The following is a 24,116-nucleotide window of genomic DNA, read 5'->3' as shown; positions in this document are numbered from 1 at the left end:
ACCTAATTTTGTTTATTAGAATTGCTCTATCATACACAACCCAGCTCCAACCTTTCTTTCAAACTAAGAAATGATAAGTTTTAAGAATGCTGATAATATTTTTTTGCATATATAATAAATAAACAGTTTGAACTTAATAAATGTCTTGTAATTATTCTTTAATGTTTTCCTTATTTCTTCTGGATCTTTTATGTCATTTTTTCCATTGAGTTCTGGTCTTTTTGTTACCAATAACTGCAAGCCTTTCAGTTTGTCAAATGTCTGTTTTTTCATTCATTAAAAAAGGCTCTGTCTTATTCTAGGGTTTTTGTTTGTTTTGTATAATTTTACAACCTTTGAAAATTACAGTTGTAATGATCTAATACAATTTTTTAGATTAAATTATTTATTTTGAATTTCCCAACATTCATTTTTATAATATTTTGAGTTCTAAATTTCCCTCTTCCCTCTGTTCCCTCCTCCCCCAAATGACATGCAATCTGATATAGGCTATATATGTATAATCATATTAAACATATTTCTGTATTAGTCATGTTGTGAAAGAAGAATTGAAACAAAAGGGAAAAAAACCATAAGAAATTAGAAACAAACAAACAAAAATGAGAAAATATTATGCTTCAATCTGTATTCAGACTCCATAGTTCTTTCTCTGGATGTGGATAGCGTTTTCCATCATGAGTCTAAACTTTCCCTCACCTTCCAACAACAATCCAGGGGAAATTTAAAAGTTCCCTAAAGATATAAATTCAGCAGGGCCTCTACCCTGGCACAAACAAAAGTGGAAAGATGAGAAGAAAACTGAAAGTGACTAAAATGGGAGAGCTTTGAGAGAGGAGAGCTTTGTTCTTGGTTTCTGCTCTCCAGGAGCAGTGTCTGTTTCAGGCAATGATGCTGCTGGATGCCTTGATTTCTTGATGCTCTCTCCCTTCTCAGTCTGTGTCCTTCTGTGACCTGACTTAAGTGTCATGGAAATCCTTCAGCAGGGTCCTCCTCTGTTAATTCAGCTATGTGCATTTGATTCTCCAAGTCCACTCTGTCACAGCTATCTGCCCCCTCCACCTTCCATGAGAGATTCTCATTTTCTGTCTCTATCTGGGCCTGCTGATACTTAAACAAATTCTTCCTAGGTCCAGACTCCATGTAGAATGCATATGAATGTATGTACTTGAGGGGATAACAACAGCTGACTAGGAGCCTTTGCACCATTCTGCAGGTACTGTCATTCAGTCCAAGTCCTTAGACTGTTTTTCACTCTCTCCTGGATCTTCTCATGAATTTGCTGGTATGTCTGTGCCTCTAGGTACATGTAAGGTCTTATTGTGATTTTCCTACTTCTCAAAATAGAACAAATACTTCTTAAGTACCTCCCTCACCTCTGCCTGCTGACTCTGTTTTCCATATCAGGATTTTTTTAGTACCAACTGTATTTGTAGTTCTCGCTGCTATAGGTCTTCCAGTCTCCTAGACACATCCAGGAGAAATCATGTTTATACTTAGAGCATCGCATGTGATTACAGCCTCCATTCTTCTCTATTCAAATATTGCACTTGGGACAATAGTTTGCCATTTCAGAGTCATGTACACACTTTGTGAGACTTTTTCAGATTGTGATTCAGTCTGTAGGGGTCTCATACATCTGATAGCACTTGAAACAGAACACCTCATTGCATCGACTACACTGTACTTGTTGAACTTTAGGTTCCTGGACCTGGGGCAGTTGTTAGGGAGAAGGAGCAGCAGGAATTAAGGAGGGGTGTATGGGAATGAGCTACAATGATTGCAGGATAGTTAGCAGACCAGCCTCTAAGAGTACAATGTGTACTGCACTCTCCCTGATCATACAAATTCCTACAGTCAATGCCAGTCCCATTACTCTCTCATTCATATATTTCTGGTTTGTCCCAACCATTCTGCTGCAAAAAAAAGCTTATGTGAAGGAAAACTTTTTCTTCAGGGAAGAACATTCATCTTTCATAGTCTTCCTGCTGAGGACAATCTTGTGAATCCTCATGAAATGAAATAGCTCTCTTGTTTATGAGATTTTTCCAGCCACTGTCTGTGTGAGCAAAGGGATGACTATTTTGGCTGACTTATCTGAGCCTGATTTAGTCTGCTTATATGAAGTTGATGACTCAGGTGGATGACTGTAGTTTGGTGCCTCACTAAACAATAGCAGCACATTTTTTCCTGCCTCTTTGAGTTATTGTTTATTGATCTGAAAAAATAATCTTAGTTGTCTACAAAATTGTTTATATCATTTTGGACTGGTATCTTAAGAAGAAAAAAATCTGACTTGTTCCCCATCATTTTATTAGTGCAACCTCAGTCCCAAAGCCACACCCAAAGGTACAGGACTTCCTCAATATTGTTGGACACCTATGTCCTGTGTTTATGGGAGGGGCTTAAGAGGCTGGTAGAATTGGTGAGAGTGAGAGAAAGGAGAGCTGTTTTCATAAAGTCACTCAAGTCTCCAGGTTCTTCAGTCACTTCTGATACTCCTGGCTTCCAGCTACAAAAGAGAAGGATGATGCCAACCTAACTTCAGATTGCTGAAGGAAAAAGCTAATATTCTAGTTAATAAAATTAACCTAATAATAAAACTCTCTAATAAAATAATGGACTCTGGGAAGAAGCCCTTGTGGGCTCATGTTGATTTTTCCCGAGTCTTTTCCTTCAGCAACTTGAAGTGGGGTTGGCATCTTCCATCTTATTGCTTGAAGCTGAAGCCAGAAGTGCCTGAAGTAACAGCAGAATCCTAAGAGTCGGAATAGACCTGAGCAACTCTACAAAAGCATGCAGAGCTCTCCTCAATTCTACTCTAACCAATTTTGCTTGAAGCTCATGCAGCCTAGACTCTAGGTCTCCATCAATAAGGAGCGAGTTTCATACTAATGGGATTTAAGACTAGGGTTACATTACACATGATTTGTAATCAGAATCACTTGTGTCTTGGCCGGTTTTATCACTCAGAAGGAGACAGACTGGGGGTGAAGATGTCAAGGTGTGTGTGTGTGTGTGTGTGTGTGTGTGTGTGTGTGTGTGTATTTGATGAAATATACTCTGACAAGTTAAAAAAAAGCTTTGGTACTGAGCAAACTGAAAAGACAATATGGAAAGACTGCATGGAAAGCATATCAGCACTACAAATGTATTGGTTTTTATTTCCTTCATCTCTTCTGCTCTGTCTTAACATTCCTAGTACAGCGCCTTTAATGCTTGCAGAGCAGAAGCTCTCAGCCACTCAAAATCCAAAAGCATTCCAACAGTCTCTGGTGCCAAAATCAGACACTATTATGATCCCATTTTGCTGGGAGGTGTCAGTCTTGCAAACACAGGAACCTTCAGAGATGGGTTGGTATGTGTCAGTCAGTGAAAGAGTAAACTCTAGCATTGAACAGACAGTTCAGTCCAGCGTGCATTGCCAGCAGGAAGCTCCTGGCTATGAACACTATTTTTTTAGAGGGATAAAAGCTTCCCTTGTAGAGTTCTAGGAATCCTAAATATTTCATGCCCAGGCTCTAGCAAAAAAGTTGCTTTGGGAGGGTTGGCTTGAAGACATAATATACTCCATATTTATGACTGAAATTTCTCATTTATTTTCTTTCTCTGGCCCACAACCACCAGAGTCAAATAATCCAATTGTCAATGTACATTAGAAATTGCTCCAAGATAATCAGCAATCCAATTCAATGAGCATCTAATAAGTACCTACTACACGCAAAATATTGGGCTATGCACCTCCATTGCAATATGGCAGCTCTTATTGTAATTGATTAAGTTAGTCATTCATTCATCCATTCAGCAAACAAGATATGTGTGTCCATACATATGTGTGTATACACATACATATATGTATGTATATATGTGCATATACATATGCATATACACATATATGACTATAACCTCTCTGTGCCTCAGTTACCTTGTATGTAAAATGGGATCAATGAAACATATTATTTGCCTCACAGTGTTATATCAAGGACCAAATGGTGCAAGGTTATAAAATGCTTTACAAACCTTAAAGTATGACACAGCATGTTAGCTATAATTGCCATTACTTTTTAATGATTTAATCTTGTGAAGTGATGGGTGGGTTACCTCTATGAGTTTATCATAGTGCTGAGGAAACCACTTAATTTTGCACATAAAAAGAAAAAGAAAACATTTTATCTGCTGGTCAAAAGTTGTGCCTCAAATTCTGACCAGCTACCTTACAAAGTATGCTATTGTTCATAAATGGAAATTATACTATCAAACCTGATGCATCTTTCCCCCTAACATGAAAAACCTCAAGGACTGTGTGGTGATGATGGCAGTGACAGTGACTTCTATTTAAATATATACCTCCTCCCCTGACAGAATTCTTCGTGGAGTGATGTGTCTGGCTGCTTCTCTGCTTTCTTGGTAATGGGAGAGTCAGGATCCTTCCCAGGTTTCTGACTGAGGATTAGGTTAATACTTCTTACAATTCAGTATTCCTACTTGCTTCCTGGGGAGGTAAAAGTGATGGAATCTCCAAGACCTCCATTTCCAATTTGTTGCTATGGTATCCCACTGGGGATGAAGCAAGAAGTGTGACTGGTTCAATACAAAACTTTGATGTGATTGGAAAAAATAATTCATAGTGCACAGTGGGATGGGAACATAATTTATACAGATGATACCGCTGTATTATTATTTCATTCAATTACATATGCATTGAGTCAAATCAAGAGAAATGCCATGCTATTGTTGACAGCAGAAAGTTCTGTTTTCTCTAAGTTCAAAGTTTTAGAGATAGTAAAATGTCAATGGCAAAAGGAACAGATAATGCAGTAATTTTGACTTGCAATGGCTCTGTTTCCCAAGTTGGACATAATGGTTGTTGAGAGGACCTTGGAAAGGTGACCAAGTCATAACATCATCACCAAATCATCTTTATTTTCCTTACAGCCTATCTGGCCTCTAATGTATGTTGGGTGTGTGAAGGAATCCTGACTCCTGCCTGGCCATATATTGGCCTGGGGGATGCAAGGGAAATGAGATTTTCTGAAAGGGGTAAGGTATGTAAGGACTCGTAGCATCGTCATCACATATTGAAGAATTTTAGGATTGTAGAAGACTACTCTCCTGCACAATCTCCCATGGTATCAGCTAGATGATACAGTGCATAGAATTCCTGGCCTAGAATCAGGAAGGCTCATGTTCCTGAGTTCAGATCTGGCCTGAGGCTTACTAGCTCTATAATCATGGACAAATCACTTTACCTTGTTTGCCTCAGTTTCCTCATCTGTAAAATGAGCTGGAGAAGGAAATGGCAAAATACTCCCATATTTTTGCTAAGAAAATCCCAAATGGGGTATGAAGAGTCAGACACAATTGAAATGAGTAAACAACACCAATCAGAGAGGGCTCTGAAATATGTGGTCAGAGCTTCAGTAACTTCATCATAGCTGCACAGAAGGAAAATTATTCAAGTTTGCTTGTTCATTTCATAGGAACTATGGGGTTTGTGATATGGATTGCAGGCTAATGCACTGGTCCTACCAATTCAATTCAGCAAGCATTTATTAAGTACCTTACTTTGAACAGAGTTAAACATAGCACAGAAAAACTGGGACTTTCCTGCAGGGTAGACAAGAATACGCTGAGAACACTTATACTCATCTCAGGCAGAGATAGATCCCAGTGAAACTGTGGAATCATGTTAGGGCTTTGACAGGACAATGTCCTCACTTCTATCTCCTGGTTTCTCATCCTTCCTGCAGGTCCTGCAAAAATCTTGTCTTCTGTGGGAGGTGTGCCTTCACTTTATCTCCAATTACATTGTATGTGGTAAAAATAATATTGTCTGATGATGGACTTTAAAAGATTTAGCAAACCTTATCTAGAGACTAATCCAAGACAGTTCCAAAGGACTCATGATGAAAAATGCTTCTCATCTCCAGAAAAAGAACTGATGGTGTCTGGATGCAAATTGAAACATGCTTTAAAAAACAAAAGCAAAAACAAAAACCCTTTACTTTTCTTTTTTTTTCTCCTTTTTTTGTCTTGTTTTCTTTCCCAACATAGCTAATATTGAAATGTTTTGCGTGACTGCACGTGTGTAATCTATTTCACATTGCTTGTCTTCCCAAGGAGAGGGGAAGGGAAAGAATTTGGAATTCAAAACTTGCTTTAAATTAATGTTAAAAATTGCTATTACATGTAATTGGAGAAAAATAAAATATAATTAAAAAAAGATTATCTTTAATTTATCAGAATGGGAAGAGAGACAGGGCCTGTGACTATTAAGACTTTCAGTTTGATGCCAGCTGAGGGTTGAGAAGGAAGCCTGACCCTAAGCAGCTGATTCTCTACTGCTAGCAGTGGGAAGGCAAGGGAGGACAGTTATAGGCCTTCATGTGCAAGCAAGCCATCTGGTGCACAGATCCTACTGCACACCTCACAGAGCCTAGGTCAGCCCCAGGTCCTTGCTCTTCCGGAGAGAGACTGCTGAGATACTCTGAGATAGGGGAAATGAGCTGGACTGGGATTCACCCAAGAGAGACAAAAGGACTGCCCCTTCTGATCAGGCACTCCCGATTCATTCGCCCAGAGCACCTTCACAATGTTCCTCATGCGATCTTCCATCCCTTTCCTCTGTCTGTGCCTTTGCACTGACTGTGCCTCATGACTGGACTGAATTCTCTCTCCACTCCAGTCTTCTGTAATTCCTGGTTTCCTTTAAAATGTGGCTCCAGTGCATTTTCTATATCAGTTCTTTCCTATTTCCCCCAGATTTTAGTCCCCTTCCTTCTTTATACCTCAAACTTACTTTGTGTCTGTTTTATTGTTATAGGAATATACATTTTTAAGATCTTCCCTGCCCCTAGTTTAAGTGCACCTGGAGCCTGTGGTGGGAGGCTTGTTTTTCAGGAACGGCCACACCTTGGTGCTGTGTGATTGGGCAGTGGGTCAAGAGGGTTGTGACATTCTCTGACCCAGGAGAAGGCTACATAATCCCTGATGTGAGACTTTGTTTTGGGGCTCACTTTGAGAAGTGTTGTGTGATTTGGCCAGACAAGACTCTGGGCAGCCGTTGAGAGCCCCCGGGCTTTGAAAACCCAGATGTTGATGCTTCCCTCCCTGGTAACTGTGATTTGGTATGGATGTAATGGTAGGACAGCTGGAGGCCTGTCTGCTCGAATTGTTTCTGTCTGTATACTCTGAAGTTCGGGGTGCTGACCTTTTCCCCCTGAACTAGGTAAATGATATGTTTGATTGATTAAAGCAAGATTGTTAACCCATTTTGAGTTGCTTTCCTTTAGAAAAGCAGATCTAAGAACCTGTGTGGGCAGCCACCCTGGGGATGCTGGGGTGCTCGCTGCTACATTTATACAGACAGTTCTCACTTCATGGAAGTGGAGTGTTCTGCAGACCTCTATCTACATAATGATTTTTACATAATGCAAATCTGCCCATGGATTGGGGAAGAGAAGAAGGGAGCCAGGAAGGTGATCACAGGCATGGAGGTAGGGGACCAGCATAGCAAGGACACATGGGGGCTAGGAACAGAGAAGTGAGAGCAAGAGAAAGGACATGAAGGATGAGAGTGTGTGGTGTGTGTGTGTGTGTGTGTGTGTGGTGTGTGTGTGTGTGTGTGTGTTGGAACCCAAAGGAAGAAGGGGGGAGAAGACAAGTAGAGGCCAGACATGGGGGTAGACAAGAGAGGATGGGAGACCCGGGAGTCAGAGACAGAACCAAACCTGGGCACAGATGGGTGAAGATAGTGGGGACCCAGACTTGTGGGTGGGTGGGCAAAGCAGGACAAAGGTGTCTCACTCTGGCCACACTGTTCATGGGGTTTCTTTGGCAAAGATTCTATTATGGTTTGTTATCTCCTCCAATGGATTAAAGCAAACAGAGGTGACTTGACCAAGGTCACACAGTAATTAAGACTCTGAGGCCATATTAATATTCAGATCTTTTTGATTCCAGACCCAATGCTCTATCCACTGAGCCACCTAGGTGCCCCCACTACCCTTTCTGCACCCCTCCTCCCACTCCCCCACTCCCACCCTAATGACTAGTAAGGCTCTGCTAAGCTGAGGTTGCAGAGACTGGCAAGTTTTCCTTTACTTGACCATGCAGTATGCCCTGGCTTCAATTGCTCTGTTCTCATTTGACTTCTCAGGAGGGAAACCAGGCTTCCATTGCTTTAGTTCTACCCTCATTTCTGATTCCTGAAGAGCAGTTCTATTTTTGGCTCTTATATAAGGAGTCCTCTCAAGCAGGGTGGAGAAGTTAAAAAAGATACCCAGGGAACAATTACAAACCAGGCATGAAAGAGGCAATTTTATTCCCATCCAGAAAAGGGAATGCTGAGCAATAAAGAATCTTGAAATCATAATCATTTGAGAGGCTACTATCCAAGGCTTGCTGGGGTATTTGCAAAAGAGCTAGTCACTAGGTATTTTACATCTCATGTCCACTGACTACACCCTGATCAATGCCAAGTGTGCTCTTTCTTTCCAGTAGTTTTTCTGGGTATAACTTTTCTCATCTTATCCAGTCTGCAGCAGCCTCTGTTGTTGCCACTGTTGCTTCCACAACTGCTCCAGTAGGAGTGTGTGTGTGTCACTCTCTCTCTGTCTCCCTGCCCCCTGTCACACAATGACAGAGCTAGTCAGAGTTCTTTCAGAAACATTTGTCTTTACAATATCAATATTAGAGTATAGATCGTTTTTCTGGCTCTGCTCACTTTCCTTGGCATCAGTTTATACAGGTCTTTCCAGGTTTCTATGAAGCTACCTTTTCATTTCTTACACAACAGTATTGCATTACATCCATATACTGTACTTCGTTCAGTTGTTCCATATGTTTGTGGCTGTTCGACCTTCATTTTCAAAGAAGACCAATGATACCATGAATGAGTGATGGTTTGACTTGTGTGTGAATTGAAGTGAGGTAGAGTTGCACAAAGTCATCAGCCTCACTCTCTCTTCCAGAGCCTTTAAAGTCTAGTGACAAGACAAGTCAGGATGATTGGCTACAGGGGAGGGTGTAGTGGATAACTTCGGCTTCCTTGATTTTTGGTCTTTATTAATTTGTTTGCTTACTTTTAGTTTACAAGATTCAGTTCCACAATTTCTTGAGTTTCAAATTTTCTCTCCCTCCCTCCCCCCTGCCCCATGACAGCATACAATCACTTATAGGATCTGCAAATACTTTCACATTAGACATTAGTCAGGTTATATTTTCCTTTTTTTCCTGAAAATTTTTTTTGGTTTTTACTAATTTGTTTACTTTTAGTTTACAAGATTCATTACCACAATTCCTTGAGTTTTAAATTTTCTCTCCCTCCCCCCCCCTTACCCCCCTATGGCAGCATATAATCAAGTATAGTATCTGCAAATACTTTCAACTTAGGCATTAGTCAGGTTATAAAGAAGGATTTTATCAGATGGAATGAACACTGGGAAAGAAGAAACAAAACTAAACAAGAAAAAGAAAAAAGGCAGGTAGTTTGCTTCAATCTGGATTCAAACTCAGTTCTTTCTCTGGATGTAAACATCTCTCTCCATCATGAGTCTGTTGGGTTAGATATAACCCTGCATTGCTGAGAAGAGTCCAGTCTATCAATTCTTTGATGTTTTACCAAGCTCTAAATACTCCATAACACTTGCTTCATACCTCTTTGTGGCTGTGAGAATAAATTGTTCTCATCCACCCATTCCACCAAGAGAAGTCTTCACACACTTGGCGTAGGCATACCCCTAACTCACCAACTTGTCAATTACCCTTAAACTGGTCTAAACCCTCTGCTAAGACAGTATACTGGGAGGTGGATGCTGCATGCTTCAGCTTCTTTGAGCTACAGGTGAGTATTGGACGACAGGTGGACACCAAAGGGCTCAGCAAGCCCTCGCAGCAGAGGTACTAGACCTTCTTGAACACCCCATAAACATGCAGCCTCCTACCTCATAATAAAAATGCAATTACTGCTAATTCTTCTTAATTAGGACCTTTATTCTCATGATTAGCGAGCATTCTGTCAGAGAGTCAATGCAAAAATAACACAGTTAAAAGTTCAAGTACCCTGCTAGAATAGGGACAAGTGCTAAAATCCGGATGACTTTCATTATGTAAGCATCAGTTTAGGAACAGGCTTTGAAACCTCCCTCTCTGAGTGAACTGAACATTGTTTATGGTGGAAAAGAAAACAAAGATCCTCTACGTCCTATTCTTACTAAGTCAAACCTTTACCAGTGTGACCCTGAGGTCACTTATTTGACTCTGATATTTACAAATGCAAGGAAAGTATTATTTAACAGAGAGTGAAGAAAAGCCACAGATCACTTGTATACTCATATGTTCATTACTGTCTGTGAAAAATGTACACAGAACATCACCATGTCCTGTTCATATTAAATTTGTCTGGATTCCACTCCCAAACTCCAAATGACTTGAATTAGCATTGACATTATTTTTTTTTCCATCATAGATATATCTGGCTTTAACTGAGAGTTTATTGATTAGTACCCAGAGGGCATGGCTGGTAATCTTTTCAAAGGTTTGAACAATCTCAGGCTTATTGTGTCATTTTCTGGATGGGATGAAGAGAGTCAGGGGGCTTGTTTGAAGGTCAGTGCTCATCTTATTTCTGTATGTTTATGCCTTTGACAGGCAAAAGAATCTTATTAGAAGGAAACACTTTTTATTTCTTGACCAGGAAAAAGTGTTCTGGGGAATTTCTTGGGATAGAAGAGAAGGCTCCCTATAATGACTAAGTGACTTCTTAAACCCACATTCTATTATCTGGTCCATCTCCAAGAGTTTCAAGGTTTTTATTATTATACTTATAATTTCTGCCACATAAAGTAACTTACAAAATAACATGGATGTTTTTCTAGGTTTAACCAAAGTCAGGAAAATGAAACTGAGACACTGGTGGTGGTGGTTCCTTTGTCTTTGACAGAAAAAGGTTGATAGGGTGAATTTTAATATTTATAACATTTCAATAAATTTCAGAATTAGGCTTTTACTTATCAAACTTGCTTTCTCAATAATGATCATAACTCATGCTTACTTTGCACCTGGAAGGTTAAGAAGTGATTTACATTTGAGTCTTACAAACCAACAACAACAAAAATGCTGTGAGGAAGGAGCTAGTATTATTATCCTAATCTAACAGATCAAAGTATTTTAGGTCTAGAGCTACAAGGGACTTCAGAAGTCATCTAATCCAATCCCTCTATTTGACAGATGAGAAAGCTGAGGCCTGTGGAGGTTTAGCAGCTTGATTAAGGTAGTAAGTGTACTGGGAAGGATTTGAACCCAAGTATTCTGCCTTCATATCTCTCCCCCCTTAAATTCATTGTCCACTCAGCTGTAAAACTGAGCCTTCTAAAGTATATATTTGAACATGTCACCTTCCCTTCCCCATCCCCTTTCAGTAAATCTCAGCAACTCCCTATTACCTCCAGACAAAATATGAAATCATCTGTTTGGCTTTTAAAACCTTCCATAACCTGAGGCTATTTTACCTTTCCAGTCTTCTTATACCGTGCTTGACTACATGTATCCCTTAATCCAATAACACTGTCTCCCTTGTTGTAGTTTGACCTTCATTCTAGAAAAGGACCAATGAAATCCCCAGGGCGATATCTGGACTTGTGTGTGAATCGGATTTAAGAGAGGCGGAGCTGTGTTCCTAGCCTCACTCCTCCAGAGTCATAAAATTCCAGTGTCTAGACAAAAGGTCTACTCAGGAAGTAGTGGATGACCTTGACCTTTTTAAATTAGGTCTTTCCCAGGTCTCAGTTTGTCTGAGGCAACACCCATTCACTGACTAAGGCTAAGTAAGATTTGAAACAAAACTGTTCCTCTCACAGAATATTTTATCTCCTAACTGAGTTTTTTTTTTTTTTTTAGCAATTGGGGTTAAATAACTTGCTCAAGGTTACACGGCCAGTTATTTCTGTGTGTGGTGCTAAGTATAAGAGGCCGGATTCGATCCCAGGTCATCCTGACTCTGGGGCTGGTGCTCTTACTCACTGAACCACCTGGCCACCCCTAAGCAACTGGGGTTAAGTAACTTGCTCAAGGTTACATCACCAGGTGTTTCTGGGTGGGTGCTAAGTGTCTGAGCCTGGATTCGATTCCAGGTCATCCCGACTCTGGGGCTGGTGCTCTTACTTGCTGTGCTACCTGGCCGCCCCCTAACTAAGCATTTTCATGACTGTCCCTCATACCTAAAATTCTCTTCCCCTGTGATTCTTTACTTTCCTGTGAGTCTCTGTTAAAGGTCTGCCATTTGTAAGAAATCATCCTCAAGTCTCCTTAATCTTTCTACCTTTTCTCTGAGACTACCCCAATTTATCCTAGTATATATCTTGTTCATAATACAGTTGTTCATATAGCCTCCATAGACTGTGATATCCTTGAGGAAGGGGCTATTTCTCCCCCTTTCTTTATATTCCCAGTGTTTCACACAGTCAGGTACAGGATAAACATTTAATTGTTGACTTCAGAGTCAGTGTTCTTTAAACTGTGCTACTTACACCCTTGATTAGGCAACTGAAACTGAGGCTTAACAAGTTTCTATACTATGGTTGGTTCTTGTCCGAGATGGGGTAACTTCCTGATATGATTCCAATTTTATTGTTAATTTTTAATAAAGTTCTTTTCCTGATGCTTTAATCCATCAAATTGTTTGAATACAAAGGAGACATCCTCCCCACATCTTTTACAAGGTGATTTAAACCTTTATGTTTGTGCCATATTCTGTCTCAAGATGCTCAAATCTAGAATGAAAACTGTTTCTTATTTTAGCAACTTTTTAATATTAAACCAGTTCTTTTTTTACTCCTTTCCAGCATGCAACTCCTCAAATAAAAAAGTGATAACTATCTTTCTTTACTTGTTGATTTAATTCTTTTTCTCTATGAAAAATATTTTTTCTCCTCTTTTCACAAAACTACCTATGAAAAACGTAGTATCTTACAAAATGTTTGATGTATTTGAATAACTTAAGACAACAGATTTTCACACATAGTTACTATATGTTTTAAAATAACATGACCAATATTTGTAAAACAAAGTGCATGCACACTGATGTGCACATGTGTGAGCACGCGCACACACACACACACATATACACACACCAGAATCCTGTTATTAATTTCTTGCCAGTCCCCAGTCCCTTTACTTCCAGTTAATTTGATCTAGTCTATTTCATGTAATTCTATATGCTTACTCTCCAGCAGAAGAAAACAAGTCACTCTTTAAAACTATAGCAATAAATTAGTGTAGAAATTCAGGAACAAAAACAACAGCTTCAAGGATAAAACTATTTTGTGACTTGCTTCAGGGCAGAAGGAAGGAAGAGAGGATAGCAACCAATGGTGGTTTGAAAATTAAAGGGAATGTCTGGTTGATATCGAGATGCTTCCTTGTAAATTGTATAGTCCTTAATCTATAACTTCTCTGCCTTTCCTTGATCCTATAGCCTTTGGCTTTATTTTTCTCCTAATGTTCATTGAGTTCTATTTTGAGGCTTGATCAAGAAGATTAAACTGAAGGTTCACTTTAATTATTAAGCAGTGTTAGCTATCTGGTCAATAAACTGACATTTAAATTGCTTTATCTTGACATACTTGGGTCAAGGACTCACAAAGAAAAAGAAGTCAGACATAAAAAATAAAAAAAAGGTATAGGGAGAAGTGCAAACTCATCGGAAAAAGGTTCTACAAATATATCTCCCTTCAAGCATAGGGAATTCTCGGACTTTTGTAGACTGGTTTTAAAATATATAATACTTTATCCATCCCTCAAAACACACATGGGCTCCTAGACATCCAACCCAGGTTTGAAATATTCTAGGTCATGATGGGCTTAAAACAATAGCTAAACTCCCACTCTCGTTAATGTGTATATTTTAATAACTAGCCAAGTAACACATCAAGCTTAAAACAATTTTAATCAAATAGCAAAACAAATAAAGGGACAAGAAGATCTGAGTTCATATATATGTATACACATACATCCATACATGTTTACACATATGTATGTATGTGTACACATGAACACACACATGCATACATATATATCAGGTACACTTACAATTAGAGGGGAAGGGCACACATGCAAAACTCACAAATGACCAGATAATATTCATGGTGGGCACAAATATAAGGAACATGTGGTACTGCGAAATACATATGAAGGGGCATGCATCAGGCACTATGTAACAAGAGTACATATGTGGAGGACACTAAGACCTCTCAAGCTATCAAAACTTAAAACCACACTAAGACTTTAGGGACATTATGTATTTACATGGACACATAAAGGGCAAGTCACTGAATCATTTCTGATCTGATCAGTTGGAAATGTGGTGTATGGAGAGCAGCAGGGTTGGAAGATGAAAACTTCATTCATTCAATGACTCAACATGCACTTATTAAGACATTTAAGGCACTGTACTAGGTATCAGTTTTTGTGGGTACAAAGACAAAAATTCTATCCTAAAAGAGCTGATATTGTCCTGTGTGGGTGGGGAAGGGAAAAACAAATGTATAAAAAATTTATTATAATGAATTATACTAAATTATAAATAATTAAAATTATGAACATATAAATATGAAATGTGTAAAAAGTAATTTCAGAAATGGAGAACAGTAATAACTGGGAAGTCAAGAAAATGCTTTTGTAAGAATTTGTTCTTGAGCATTGCAACATTGCACGGAGTCGTTGAGAGAGGAGATCAAATGCTATGCATGTTGAGTAGCAAGTAGGCCAGTCTGTCTGGAATATAAAGTATATGAGGAGCAAAATGAGATTGATTTGAAAAGATAGGTTAGATCCAAACCATGATGGCGGACAGAGCTGTTTACATTTTATTCTAGAATCATTTGTGAATTAATAGAACTTATTCAGTATCATGGGGTGTGACAAGAACATCAATTTATGGAAATTGAGGGGATGCCCATCAGTTGGGGAATGGCTGAACAAGTTGTGGTATATGAATGTAATCGAATACTATTGTGCTATAAGAAAGGAGGAGCAGATGGACTTCAGAAAAAACCTAGAAAGGCATAAATGAACTGACGCTGAGTGAAATGAGTAGAATCAGAACATTGTAGACAGTAACAACTGTCTACAACTGTGATAACTGACTCTGATAGACTTAGCTCTTCTCAGCAACGCAAGCATCTAAGACAACTCCAAAAGACTCACCATGGAAAATGCTATCCACATCCAGAGGAAGCACTTTGGAGTCTAAATGTAGATGAAAGTATACTATTCACTCGCCTTTTCTTTCATTGGTGTTTCTTCTTTCTCATGCTTCCTCCTATCAGTTCTAATGCTTCTTTACATCACGACTAACGTGAATGTGTAAGTAAAGCCTATGTCATATTGCACGTTGTCTTGGGGAGGGGGAAGAGAAGGAGGGAGAGACAAGTGGAAGCTCAAAATCTTATGGGAGTGAACATTGAAAACTTAAAGTAAACAAATTAATTAAAAAAATTTTTTAAAGAATATCAATTTGGTAGCTGGAAATGAAAGACTGGAAGCAGATCGATCAATTGGGAGATAATCACATTAGTTCAGATGAGAGGTAATGAGAACCTGAATGAGGGCGATGGTCCTGTGAATGGAAAGAAGGGGATAAGTTATAATAATCATTTTATTGTTACTATTATTATTGCTACTATATATTGCTGTTATTAAATAGCTATTATTTATACAGAACTTTAAGGTTTGTAAAGCACTGTACAAATATTATTTCATTTATCCTCACAACAATCATGGAAGGTAGGTGCCCTTTTCTTCTCTATTTCAGACATGAAGAAATTCATCATTCCACCCCCACCTATGCCCCTCTCATACTGTTGGTTCATATTTAGTTTGCTATCAATGAAATCTTGTTCCCATGGTTAAGGCAATTATGCCCCAGTGCATATCTGTGAATTTTTTCTTCAAACTTGAGTGCCCTAAGCATGTTGTAGACAAAGAAAACAACAGTGACACTAAAAAGTTGGTTGAAAGATTTAGAGCTGGAGAAGACCTTAGAAACATTGAACCGATTCCTCAGCCACTTAATAAATCAAACATCTGAGGCAAAGAAAAGCAGACAGAGGTTAAGTGACTTGCCCAGAGTCACACAGCTACTTAAGATCTGAGATTGGTTTCAGCTCAGGTCTTCTTGATCAAAGATGTAGGTCTCTAAGGATTTAAAAGATTTGGTGACCAATTGGTTTATTTGTTTGTTTGGTGGGGAGAGGAGTAGTGAGGAAGCGTGGAGAGTCCAGGAGTTTATGAACAGAGTTTATGAACCTCTGAATATATGAATGTAAGGATGATTCATACCCTTGAAAGAACTAGAAAAGCTAGGAAATAGAAAAAATTTTGGGAAAAGTTTAATGAATTCCATTTTGCACATGTTAAGTTTGTGATGCCTACAGAGGATCAGTTTGGAGGCCATTTGATCATATATATCATATAGTATCATAGATTTAGAAGTCATCTTGTTAAATCCCCTTCTTTTCTGGGGGGAGGGAGGAAGGCATGACAATTGGGGCTAAGTGACTTACCTAAAGTCACACAACTAGTAAGTGTGATCAAGTCTGAGGCCAAATTTTAACTCAGGTCCTCCTGACTCCAGTGCCCATTCTGTATTTACTGCGCCACATAGCTGCCCTTAAATGCCCTCCTTTTACAGACGGGGAAACTGAGGTTCAGAGAAGCTGAGACTTTCCTATCCTTACCAGGATTCAGTTTTACTTCGTGTGATTTCCAATTTACCAGCCAGGCCTTTGGTGATGCAGCACTGGAGTACAAGAGATAGACTGAGGCTAGATATATAGAACTGGGAGTCATTTGTACAAAGGTTGATCTTGCTCCTTCTTAATCCTTTAACCCTTTGGGGTCCTCAGGAGCCCCTTTGAAAGATTACAGACCTTTCTGATAATAAAGGGGAATTAGATCTCTCACTACATCCAATACTGTGGATAGAATTCATTGGAAGACAATTTTGTGACAGATCTCATTATCATATTTTGAACGGGAACCCATATCTTCAGCTTAAGCTCTACCTACATTACTAATCAATTCTCATCCTCTGAGGAGGATAAAAAAATGGGAAAATTAGAATCAAGTACTCAATGAACACAAGGAAAAAAAATGACCAGTGTGTATAAAAATGTTCTGCCAAGAAAAGAAAATGTCACTGGACAAAATTGCTCCTGGGAGGACAGAATTCAACATCCCATGAATTGCAACTCGAGACTGCATGGGGAAAGAGCCAACAAATTCAAAGCCAAGTCCATCCAAAAATAACCCATTTTTAGATCAAAACTATCTAACATACACAGCACCATTATGTGTTACAATATACCCAGCCAAAAAAAAAAATAATTGGCCCAGGCTAACTTTGAATGCAGTCCAGATTTGGACAAAAATTGATGAAAGATTTGTCTACCTCAAGAAAACTTTTGATGAACCCAGTTTCAAGTTTCAAATTTTAATAAAAAACCTGAAACCAAGCAAGATTTTCCTGGTTTCATGTTTGGTGTGGAAGCACTGCACAGCTGTAATTATAAGGCCTCATGGGAAGACAGAGAAAGATAGGAACGAGAAAGAAAAAGCACTGATATGGGTAATTAAAGGGAAAAATTGGAAAACAAATCAGAACTGAAAGTATGATTTGAGGTGGGAAAAAATCATTAGCAAGGAGACAGCATATTTACATTGAAAATTTGTGTGAGTGTGAAAATGGCATGTAAGGAGTATTCTGTGTTTTGTTTATTGCTGAACATTTTCCCCCAGAATGAATGCCACATCTGGACAGACTCTGAACTCGGAATAGAAAATCAAGTACAGAACAATCCTCTTCCTACTCCTTCTGCAAAGTGTCATGTTTTCTTTCTCTTATTTACTGACTTTATGTATCCAAAGATTGATTTTCATAGAGTTAATTCATTTTAAAAGGGCCTGTGGCCACAAATATAGGCCAAATCAAAATAGAATTTAGTATGCAGAAAAAAAGTTTGCCTTGGGGAGATAAAATGGACAAGCAGCCCAGTTTGATTTTTTTGTGGGTCTGGAGCCGGTTGTTTAGATGAGGTGAGACTCATTTCAGCTTCCTAATGTATGATAATCTGTGAGGGTGACTAAATTTGTTTCCCTTTTCCCTTGATCCCAGACTTTTTGGTATTTCCTTTTCAGTGTACTGTGTTCTAATAATAGAACCTACCTCCCAGGGTTGTCATGACAATGAAAGAATATTTGTAAAGTGCTTTGCAAACCTTAAAGTATTAAATAAATGCTAATTATTATTATAATTGTTATTGTTGCTTCTGCTGCTCTGTATATGGTTGTTGTTTGAAGGTTTTATTAGGGACACGACATAACGGTGGGAAGAAGACTTAAAGTCAGAAGATCTAGGTTAGCATCCCAGGTCTCTGCCACTGTGCAACATGAGACCCTGCTTTGAGGAATGTAGGGGAGACGATAAGCACTCCTGCCTATACTGTTTTCGTTGCTAGAGGCACCTTCCTTAAAAAAGGAGATTGCTCCCACCCCCACTTTACTAGTCCATTTTTAGAATCTTTTGATTCCTATGTGGATCAAAATAGAGGTCTGTATTGATATACCTTGTTCCAAAGACATAGGGTATACAGGAGGTTTGGTGGTGGTGGTGATGTATGACTGTGTATCAAGGAGGTGCACTCATATGAAAGAAATCCAGGAACCTGAGGGAGAAAGCATGGTGGAAAACATTTGGGAAAAGATTGATGAAGAAAGAAAGAGAAGGGGCTTTTACCATACAGAGCACCCGGACAGAAAACAGAAATGTACAAGCTATAGGAATAGATCACAAGCATGTCACAGATAAAGTAGTCATAGAGGTAGGGAATCGATCTGTTATCTCCTTGGTATAGAGAGCTCCTGGATTAACAAACTCCTGCCAATGTAAGTAGACATTTTTTTTTTTTTTTTAGCGAATGAGGGGTAGGAAATTCTTCAGAATGAAATTCTGAACAAAGAAAGATAAACACTTTGATTGAGGGGGAAAATTATCTTAGAGATTGGCGTGGATACACAAAAAATCTACTAGCTTAGTGAAAAAAAAAGACAGAAGCAATATGAGGCATCAAAGCATAGCATGGTCCTGTAAAATTAATGTCATTTAATGTAAAACCTCAGAAGAACTAAGGTTGGCAAGAAAAACTAAGAATAAGAAAAAAACCTTATTTTTACTATTATTATGCTTTGTGTGGAGTAAATCAAAGAATCAAAGAAAGGAAAAGACCCTTGCTGGCAGTCTATCATACAATAATAAGCGTCAAAAAAGAGATGACAGAAAATTAAATTCCTCTTTTACTTTTGCAGGCCATTAGATTGTGAGCTCCTGGGGAAACACTGTATTTGTTTTTGTTTGTTGCCTTTATGTCCCCAGGATTTAATAAATACATATTGATTGACTGGCTTCTTGCTTCTCTACTGAGTAGAATGACCCAGGCATTGAAAATGACTGAACCATAATACTTAAAAAAAGTTCTGCTAACCATGAGAGTTGAGGAGACAGTAAAGGAACTTCCTGTGAAAAATTTAAGTCAGTGGCCCAGAAGAAGTACATTCTTCTTCTTTTTATTTTACATTTTTTTTTATCCTTTTGGAGGGGGGAAGACAGGGCAATTGGGGTTAAGTGACTTGCCCAAGGTCACACAGCTAGTAAGTGTTAAGTGTCTGAGGCCCAATTTGAACTCAGGTCCTCCTGACTCCATGGCCAGTGCTTTATTCACTGCACCATCTAGCCGCCTCAAGAACTACAGTCTTGATACTAAAAGAACTACGGGGATTTGATTGCTAAGACACTCTTAGTGATATTTAAAACATTGTGAAAACTAGGAGAGGTATGCTGGAACTGGAAAATAAAATGACCTCAGAAAAAAAAAAGGAAGTGAATGAGCAGATTAAGTCTCACAAACTATAGGCCAGTGAACTTGACTCCAATTCCTGGTCAAATTTTCAAGTGGATGATTAAAGCAATAATTAATGAGCATCTAGAAAAGGAAGTAGGGCCAGAATAATCCCTTAATCCTTTTTTAAATAGGGTCAGTAAACCAGTAGAGTAAGGGAATGCTGTCAATATTGCTGACCTAGATTTCAGCAACACATTTGATATAATATCTGCTAATGCAATTAGTTGGATTTAGAAGGAAATTGTGTGTGTGTGTGTGTGTGTGTGTGCGCACGTGCCCGCGCGCAAGTGTGCATATATGTGTGCTTGTTTTCCCTGATAGAATGTAATATCCTCCAGGGGATTGTTTGTTTTTTGGTTTTATATCCTCAGGTCCTAGTCCAGTGCCTGGCCTCAAGGAGTTTATGTCCTATTAAGGGAAAGAAATTTACCTTATATATCAATTTTGGCATAAAGAGTTTAAGAAAAATATAGAAAATTAGAGAACGCCCAGAGGAAATCAACCACTTGAAAGATCTGGGATGCATGGATAGTGTCTGAGTCGGGATTTGAACTCTGGTATTTCTGACCTTTGATCCACAGTTCTATCCACTATATTCTGAACTGCCTTAGTTGCTTTCTTCAAATGCCTGATGGACTGCCTATAGAAGTTTATTTCTGTTTGTCCCCAGAGGATAAAACTAGAAGCAATGGGTGAAAGTTGCAAAGAGACAAATTTAGGCTTGATATAGAGGAAGAAGGGGAGGAATGGAAATCCTTATTAACAATTAAAGCTGCCCCGAAATTTGAATGGTCTGTCACAGGATATGGCAAATTTCCTCTCGTTAGAAGTCTTCATGCCGACTGTGAATGACCTTTTCTATGTTTTTGTAAGCATTCCTTTCAGATTTGGGTGAGACCAGATGGCTGCCAAGTTCTTATCCGACGCTAAAATTCTGTGTTTCTGTGAACTTACACCCGAATAGAGTATCTTTTGGATAACCCTGACTCTTTTGGAGGTGATCCTTTGTATTAAATCAAACTTTGTCCCTTTGAAAGTTGTACCAATTCCTCCTAGCTCAGCTCATGGAGGGGAGGAGTGGTATAACACGCCAGCCCTTCAAATACTCTGGAGAGCAATTATATGAGCCTTAAACCTTATCCTGTCCATGGCAAACATGCCTAGTTGCTTCAACTGAGCCTCTTTTGTTATCTATTATGTAATTACTAGGCATTAGGCAATATGCTAAGCAATGGGAATACAAGAAAAAAAATTAAAGGTCCCTTTTCTCAAGGGACCTTATATTCTAATGGGGAAACATCAATTTACAGAGAAAGAGAGACAGAGAGACAGAGAGAGAGAGAGACAGAGAGAGAGAGAGACAGAGAGAGAGAGACATAGAGAATAGATAAAAAATAGATAGATACTCCAGTAACTTTGCCAAGAAAACACCAAATGGGGTCACAAAGAATTGGATACAACTGATGTGACTGAACAAAAACAGAGACAGAAGGAAACCTTAGAGAAGAAGACATTAACAGCTGGTGAAGGTACAAGGAAAGGACGCCTGCAGAAGGTGGTACTTATGTTAGGTCTTGAAAGAAGCCAGATTCTCAGAGGCAGAGGTAAAGTGAAAAAGCATTCTATGCATTTGGGACTGCCTGTGTAAAGGCACTTAGATGGAGTGTTACGTGTGTGGAACAATAACTGAGCCCAGAATGACTGGGTTGTAGAATAAGTAAATGGGAGTAATGGTAAGAGAATTCAAAAGATAGGAAGCGACTAGGTTATGAAGAGTTCTAAACTTTAAACTTGGTGTTTATTTTTGCTTCTGGAAGGAGCTGTTAGAGTTTATTGAGTTGGGAGTTGATGTGGTCAGATTTGTGCCTTAGAAGAACTTTAAGACTTAATGCTTTAGGAATCTATGAGCCAGTAAAAACTGATTTGAGAAGTATGGTCCCAGATCACAGCGTGTATATGTATTACAGCTCAGTGGACTCAGAGACTTGGCATTGCTCCCCTTCCCAGACTCTCGTTTCCCAGACACAAAGTTTCATGATCCCTTCCTCTCATTCCTCATTTCTTATCAGACAACTCAGAAAATATCTTAAGTTCAATGGTTCAGACTATCTCACTATCTTCTCTCTTGTGGATGATGTGGTAGTCTACTAGTACTAATACCAACTCTTTGGCTAAAGCAATATAACTTCGAGCACTGAGTGACTTGGAAACTTTACTAGAGTGTGAAGGTTGTTGAATATCTAATCTATTAGCTTGTCTATGAATATGGAATAGCAAAGATGGCGCCTTCCCATGCTACTTCCCAGTGGCATCTGGCCCCCTGCCTTGGCGACCATCCTTGTTTGGCCTTCCCTCTTCTTTACCCTACAGGAAATGCTCAGGCGTCCAAAGGCCATGAAAGATTGAACTCAGGTGAACTCACGGCCAGTGCTTTATTCACTGCACAATCTAGCTGCCCCAAGAACTACATTCTTGATACTGAAAGAACTAGGGGGATTTGATTGCTGAGACACCCTTAGTGATATTTAAAACATTGTGAAAACTAGGAGAGGTATGCTGGAACTGGAAAATAAAATGCCCTCGTTAAAAAAAAAAAAGGAAGTGAATGAGCAGATTAAGTCTCACAAACTATAGGCCAGTGAACTTGACTCCAATTCCTGGTCAAATTTTCAAGTGGATGATTAAAGCAATAATTAATGAGCATCTAGAAAAGGAAGTAGGACCAGAATAATCCATTAATCCTTTTTTTGAGAGGAGGATGTATGGGAGAGAAAGATACATGTAGAGAAAGAAGTGGTAAGATTTGTCAATTGACAGGATATAGGAATTGAGAGAATGTGAGGCACCAAGGATGAATGATAATGAGACTAGATGACATATATGTACTTGTCTCTTAGAGAACGTAGGTTTTTGGAAGGAAATGTCTATTCCATCTTGGTCTTACTTGGTCTTACTCATGCTCAGTGTCTAGCACAGGGCCTGGATCATAGTAGGCATTCAGTAAACATTTGTTGATTGATGAAGGATTTAGTGTTTCATCATTATAGCATGTGCTAATTGGTTTTATAACCTGATTGCAGTACTATAAACACTTTCTTTATTGACACAAATCCCAACCCTTCTACAACGTGGTATGTGGTCTTTGTGTGTCACTTGGGTTTAAAAAAATTCATTATTCTTTTTCTAAACAGGTGATGAACCTCCATAAAAGTAACTGTCTGTCCTCAGACATATGGGCCATCACAAGACCTCTGTTTCAAGCCTTTCCTGATCAGTAAGACCCAGAACTTGTACTCACCTGGCAAATCCTTCTAGAGTTAAGACTTGCCTTTGAAACCTTAGTGAAAGTTTATAATATTATTTATTTTAAAGAGGTTGCCTGAAAATAAACCCTTGAAAAAAGAAGGCAGCTTTAAGTTGTTGCTGAATTTTAGTTCTATAAGTAACGACACTCTAAATTTTCTGCCTCACTTCATTTTCATTTTCTAGTACTTTGTAACCAGTACTCCTTCAGTTTTCTTCATTTCCCACTGTGTGGGAAAACTAATCAGTACTGATGCAGACTTCACTAATTAATTGGAGGAAACACTTGTCTTTTTCTCTGATTGCATACAAAACCCCAGGATTTGTTTTATCAGTTTATACAGGTTTGTTGCATGACTTCATCTTCAAAAAACCAATAAATACATTTAGAAATTTTTTTTTGAAAATCAGTCCTAAGTGAAAGTTTCTTTCTCCCTGTTAAACATTATTTCTGAATCCAAGTTTATATGTGTCATAACTTGATATTTTTGGTGTTTCTGTCAAACTTAGTTTGGCATTTTAAATGACTCTCAAATTCATTTTTCCCTCTGGGGTTTTATTCCAATAATCACAGTAAAACACAGCAACTTAACGTGGTAAAACTTCAGTGTGAAAAAAATTATATAGATCTAGTTATTTGGGTGAAACTGTTCATGATTGGTGCCCTTCAGAGTTTAACAACCTAATTTAGTGTCCTTTGAAGATATGTCATAAAATACTATAAGAAAAATATTATGCAAATATTTTATTTATTTTTTGTTTAGCAAATACCTTCATAGAAACTTGAAAATCCCTTTAAAATCATATTTCCTTTTCTTTGTCAGCAATACTCTCTTAGGAGCAGGAAAATATCCTGACATA

At 38.6% G+C, this 24,116-nt stretch overlaps 1 pseudogene; it reads right to left on the bottom strand.

Moving 5' to 3' along the window:
* Positions 1–956: 956 nt before the first annotated feature.
* Positions 957–24,116, bottom strand: part of LOC138163517 (E3 ubiquitin-protein ligase ARIH2 pseudogene) — a 51,259-nt pseudogene continuing 28,099 nt past the window's right edge.

Source organism: Petaurus breviceps, unplaced genomic scaffold, assembly GCF_028583685.1.
Source record: "Petaurus breviceps papuanus isolate PSGF00001 unplaced genomic scaffold, PetGlider_PUasm1.0 125, whole genome shotgun sequence".
NCBI lineage: Eukaryota > Metazoa > Chordata > Mammalia > Diprotodontia > Petauridae > Petaurus > Petaurus breviceps.
This window is presented reverse-complemented; position numbering and strand designations above follow the sequence as displayed.